We start from the raw sequence: 6659 nt of genomic DNA, 5'->3' as shown, positions 1-6659 counted from the left end.
GCTGGCATGTACAATGGTTAGAGCACCCGCCTGCTAACCAAAGGGTCATAGGTGTGAGTCCCAGGTAAGGGCATGTACCTGGGTTGCCGGTTTGATCCCTTGGCCCTGACTGGGGCACTGGCAGGAGGCAACCCATCGATGTGTCTCTCTCGCATCAATGTTTCTCTCTCACCCCCTCCCTTCTACTCTCTCTAAAAATCACTGGGAAAATACCCTCGGGTGAGGATTAAAACAAAATGTGTTAGTGCTAGAAAAGAAATATTAGTTCAGACTTAAAAGGAACATTGGAATGTGGCTCAAAAGTTAAAACCCTTCTAGAAGTGTCCATCCAGCACGTGGTGACGTATTCAACCGCATAATCTGGTGAGGGACACTGGCTTGCTATTTATAACGAGGCAGGCGCTCCATTGCTGAGCACTTGTCAGCTCGCGGGAGGAGCTGAACATCCTGTCCAGGACTTTTCAAAATTCTTTCAGACCCTCTCATGCGAACTTCAGTAGCAAATGGTGTCACCAGCCGGAGTGGTTGTCTGTAGACAGACCCTCGTCTTATATTTAACTTTGAAAATACACTTACAACCCTTTTAAAGATTAGCCATTTCTTCTCAGTTACACTGCTGGGTTTAATTCGGTGCAAAAGGAAAATCGGGTGGTAGGTAGATGTATCATGTTTGCAGGGGCCTCGACCTGCTTTTATGACTCCTGCTGCATTTATTAGCTACGGTTATTATCTGCTCACCTTCCTGAGCCCTTATCTCATGCCAGTCACTGGAGTTCGGGATATAAATAGTTGAGTTTCCACATTATCCTGTCAGGGAGGTACCCTTATCCTCACTTTAGAAACAAGAAAGCTGAGGCTTGAGAAGGTAGGTGACTTGCCTGCCCAGGGCCACACAGCCAGTCAACAGGAGAGCCAGGATTTGGGCCCAAGAGAGTGACTCGCAGTCTCAGACACCCTTTAAAAACAAAGGTGACGCCTGGCCGGCGTGGCTCAGTGGTTGAGCATCAACCTACGGACCAGGAGGTCACGAGTTCGATTCATGGTCAGGGCACATGCCCAGGTTGTGGGCTTGATCCCCAGTAGGAGGTGTGCAGGAAGCAGCCAATCAATCATTCTCTCTCTTCATTGATGTTTCTATCTCTCCCTCTCCCTTCCTTTTCTAAAATCAATAAAAAAAAAATTTTTTTTAAAAAGGTGACACCCATGCCAGGTTCTATAGGTTTTTGTTTTTGATTAGAGAGAGAGAGAGAGAGAGAGAGAGAGAAACATCAATTTGTTTTCCTTATTTATGCACTGATTGGTTGATTCTTGTATGTGCCCTGGCCCGAGATGCACTGATTGGTTGATTCTTGTATGTGCCCTGACCCGAGATGCACTGATTGGTTGATTCTTGTATGTGCCCTGACCCGAGTTGCTCTGATTGGTTGATTCTTGCATGTGCCCTGACCCGAGATCTAATCCGAAACCTTGACATATCGGGACGGTGCTCTAACCAACTGAACTACCCGGCCAGGGCCAGGCTATGTGGTTTAAGCAACTAGAAACATTTGGGCTCAATACTGTAGCCATGAGAAAGTGTCTTAATCTTTGGACAACTCTTCAGAAGTTGGGGCAAATATTAACTATCAAATCGTGACAAGCATACTACCTAGTTCCATTTCTTTATCACTGATCAATTCTCTCCTCCTTTGACCAGTGTGCATGGGTCTGAAACATGTGGTGTCATGAGACCAGGTGAACGGGGCCCCCTGCCCGAGCACGAGGGTTGGCTTCTGGCTTTGGTTTCGCAGTTAATACTAATCAGGTACCTGGGGCAGGCAGAGCTGCACATAGACACACATGTATATTCCAGGGTAACTATTCAGATTTTTAAAAAATATAATTATTGATTTCAGAGAGGAAGGGAGAGGGAGAGAGAGATAGAAACATCAATGATGAGAGAGAATCATGGATCGGCTGCCTCCTGCACGCCCCCCACTGAGGATGGAGCCTGCAACCCAGGCATTTGCCCTGACCAGGAATCGAACTCGTGACCTCCTGGTTCATAGGTCGATGCTCAACCACTGAGCCACGCCAGCTGGGCAACTATTTAGATTTTGATTTATATTCAGAGAGGGGATTTGATGTGAGATATTTTCAGCAGACCAGCCTACAATAATGTCACAGCCCATCTGGAAAGTTATCATTCACGCTTTGAATATGGCGTTTTTACTGACACCTCACGTTGCACCGAACGGCATTGCCAACATCTTACGAAAATGCACAGTGCACTGCTTTTTAGAGAGAGTTCAGGAAAGTGGGGCAAAGGGCAAGTGGGCGTGGAGGAAATAAACCAGGGGAGAGGTCGGCATGCAGCATGTGTCATTCACGGCCTCCCGCTTTAAAAATAAACCGGCACAGCCCACTTTCCTAAAAACGGGGCTTCTCGGTCCGGAATCTCCATCTATTTTTTTCCGGCAGCGGAACTTCTTGTCCTTTTTCCTACTCGGCCTTTTTCCCTCCCCCGCCTCAGCAAGTCTTCCCCTTCATTTCTGCCCACTGTTTCTCCAGTGGGCGACCGTCCACAGCACTGAGACCGTGAAGAATTTCTTGGGGTTTTTTAAACCAGAGACGGGGAGCATTTGAGGATTCACTTGTCAGCTGGCTGGCACATCTGCGGGCAAGCTCACGTTTCCAATCTGGTGGGATCCTCACATCCGTTTGACGTCAGCACCCGAGCTGCTGGATCCCGACTCGCTGGCCGTGTAGGGTGATGCCAACTGGATGAGTCGCCGTCCCTGGAACACAACTCACTTGGCATGTGTTGACGAAGCTACAATTTGGCAGTGGTATCAAGGCCTTTCTTCTAGAAATAGCTCTTACCGCTACACGTAGTGGACAGATCCGAAAGGGAAAGTGTAATCTTTCCACTGACTCCCTCTCCCGTGAAGGTGATGGGGCCTTAGCCGGTTTGGCTCAGTGGATAGAGCGTTGGCCTGGGGACCAAAGGGTCCTGGAGTCGATTCCAGTCAAGGGCACGTACCTCGTTTGCAGGCTCCTCCCTGGCCCGGGCCCTGGTCAGGGCTCGTGCAGGAGGCAACCCAGGGATGTTTCTCTCTGTCTTTCCCTCTCTCTTCCACAATCTCTAAAAATCAATGGAAAAAATATCCTCAGGTGAGAATTAAAAAAAAAAAAAAAAGATGATGGGGTGCCCCCCACATAAAACCACGCTTACACAGTGAGAACAGTGGTCGCATTCTTTACAGCAGCAGCTTAACCGGATGAGTTGGGTGGGTCACGGGGACATGGAAACACCTCCCTACAGAACTGCAGAATGGCTGAGGGGAACGTGAGGTGCGCGTTGTTCTCACTTTGTGCCACTGTAACTGGAAGAGAGAGAAACACGCTGGGCGAACGGTGGAGGAGGCTCCAATTCTAAAATCGATGTTTGCTGGACTTGACTTTCAGTGACTTTTTAAAAACAGACTTTATTTGTTTCTCCTGTCATCGCATCTGTTAGTGCGAAATCTGCTACAATCGATGACTTCATATTAATACATTATTATTATTAACTGAAGTCGGAAGGTTGCATCAGCGTTCACTCTGTGTCATACAGTTCTGTGAGCTTTGACATATGCACAGGGTCTCGTAGTCACCATTACACGACGGTACAGAATAGTTTCCCCATCGGAAAACCCCCTACCCCCCATCGATTCCCCTCCTTCCCCGTCCACTGCCACCCTCACCTCCCAGCAACCACTGCTTGCCGGAGTCCATTTATTGTCTTCACTAGCTGAGTATAGACAGAGACCCCCAAAAAGTTAGTAACCTTTGAAGCCCTAACAAAGGTCAGGGCTGTGAACCACCCAGTTAATCTAGAAATCACCCAGTTAATCTAGATAATGGTAGCTGAAGCATCATCCCCGCCTTAGTTCACTTAATTCCTTAAATACTCACGTAAATCCTTGTTGATTATTGTTGATTAGATATTCTGCCTATTTCTGGAAATTGTCTGCTGGTGAGTTAATCTGTGTCATTGAAACCTCCTTACCCTAAGGGCTACCCCAGATCAAATAAAAGGTTGGAGTGGCCCGAGCATCAGTGGAAGTCCTTCTGGACTTGCCCGCCTGGTCCCCCAATATTTCCAAATTATCTCGTGTCATTTTTCTCTCATTTGTGTGCGGCTCCTCTTTTCAGTTCCTGAACCCTGATCCACGCAGGATGTACGTGGAAGGAAACAACTGCTCTTTTTATTGTCTCCACAGTGTTTGCCTTTTTCAGAATGTCCTAGAGCTGGAATCATACAGTATGGAACCTTTTCAGGTGGGCAGGCGTAGCACCATAAACATGAAGCTTAAATTGCACTTAAGATTCTCCCATGTCACCCTAGCCCCTTTGGCTCAGTGGATGGAGCATCAGTCTGCAGACCAAAGGGTCCCGGGTTCGATTCCAGTCAAGGGCACACCCCCAGTTTTCGGGCTTGAGCCCCAGCGGGGGGTGTGCTGGAGGCAGCCTATCAAGGATTCTCTCTCATCATTGATGTTTCTATTCCTCTCTGAAATCAATAAAGATATTTTTTTTTAATGAAAAAAAAAAAGTCCCCTCTGGACATTTTGGGTCTTGAGCTGCACATAAGGTGCCCCTGCTTATGGCCCTGGTGATAAGGGATCGGGCTGGTGGCCCCTCCCGCCCCTCCCGCCGCTCCCGCAGGCCCTGCTTCCTTTGAGCAAGTTCTCCTTCCACTCCTTCCCCCGCAGCCCCCCTTCTGGCAGCAGCACCGAGGGTTGCAAAGATGAGCTCCAATTCAGGTCCTTCAGACCAGCTGCTCGTCCTTTCTGGATCTTCTCTTCCTGGTTTTACATCCCAGCCCACTCCCAATCCTCTGTGAAGGTAAATGTGGACGTTCCGTCTCATCCCTGCCCTGAAAGGGCCCTCAGAGACCAGCGACCCCATCATCTCACACCGAGAAAGGCGAGGCCAGGAGAGGGGCAGGCTCCCCACGGCTGTACCATCGCCTTTCGCCATAAATAGTTTCCCGAAGACAGTCCTGCGTGGAGCCTGTGCTGCTGACTCTCCCATCCAGCTGCCTGCGTGAGTACGTTTCTTCAACTCACCTATTCCACCCGCCCATCGGACCTTGCCCCTCCCCCATCTACCCAATTTCAGTCAGTTGCCCGGTTGCCCAAGCCCAAAACCCAGCATCAATCACACTTGATATCTTTCTCTCTCCCACTTCCCCACTCAATTCACCAGCAAATCCTAGGGCTCTCCCCTCAGAATGTACCCAGAATTTCTCTCTGCTTCTTACCACTCCGATGACTGCCAGCAAGCCACGTCACCTCTCCCTTGGGATTCTGCGGCAGCCCACCCCACCCCACCCCACCCGGACTAGATTCTCTGGCTCCACACTTACTCTCCTGGAGTCTTCTCTCCACACAGGAGCCAGAGGGAAGTTTTAAAACCATAAATGAGATCTCGTTGCTCCACTTCGCACATGAAGGGCTCCAATGACTGTTCACATAAAGCCCAAGCTCCTTGCCATGTTCTGTAAGATCCTGCCCACCTCTCCTATCACTGTCTCAACTAACTCTGTTGTAGTCACAGAGGCCTTCCTGCTGAACCGAGAACACATCCAACTCATTTCTGCCCCAGGCCATTTGCACTTCCTGTTTTCGCTCTTAAAATGCCCTTTACCCACAACTTGGCATGGATTACTGTCTCACTCTCTCCGGGTTCCGATTGAACTGACCTTGACCACTCTCTAGAAAAGAGTGTCCCCACATGAAATTGTTATACATTAGTTTATCGTGTGTCTTCCGCCTGGTACTTAACCTCCACAGGATCGGACCTTAGGCTAAGGTCCTGGCTTTATTCAAGCGCCTAAAATAAGATCTATTACATACCAATTGCATATCACAGTATTTTTTTTATTATAGATTTATATTGATTTCAGAGAGGGAGAGGGAGAGAGATAGAAACATCAATGAGAAAATCATTGATTAGCTGCCTCCTGCACGCCCCCTACTGGAGATCGAGCTTGAAACCTGGGCATGTGCCCTTGACTGGAATCGAACCCGGGACCCTTCAGTCCACAGTTCGGTGCTCTATCCACTGAGCAAAACTGGCTAGGGCTCACAGTATTTCATGAATGAATGAATGAATGAATGAGACAACTAGCATATAAAATTTGGGACAATCCACAATTGCTTGAGAAACAAGTTGTGGACTTACCATACCACAGGCATACGCGTCATTTCTCAGCACATGGTTCTCACAGAGACAATTTTATCTGTGATGAATCTATTAAAGAGCTATGGCGCTTACAAAGGAGAGTGATAATAGAATATTAGAAATGCATTTTGTGCAAGGAATGTACTCACAAGGCCTTGGAATTCTGGTTGGTCTCTGTTTTCCTGTGGCACATCTATGTATCATACAGGCTCAGACCCAGGTGCCTTCCCTCGTGTGGCCCCTGGCAGAAAGGTGGGCCAATTCCTAGGCGTGGACGTGTTCCATGCGTGAGAGGTCTGTCTCTCCAGAAGCCACGCTCCCAGTGGACCTCCGGGAACGCCTGGCAGAGAGGCCTCAGACCTGCAGGGGGAGCTGATGGCACGCGTCCATTCTGGAAAGCCTGGGGAAACTGGGGCCCAGAAATTCAACTTTTCCTTCAAGTGGAACGG

This window comes from Myotis yumanensis, unplaced genomic scaffold (genome assembly GCF_028538775.1).
Source record: "Myotis yumanensis isolate MYYU_CA2020_CCGP unplaced genomic scaffold, mMyoYum1.0.hap1 SCAF_11, whole genome shotgun sequence".
Classification (NCBI taxonomy): Eukaryota; Metazoa; Chordata; class Mammalia; order Chiroptera; family Vespertilionidae; genus Myotis; species Myotis yumanensis.
This window is presented reverse-complemented; position numbering follows the sequence as displayed.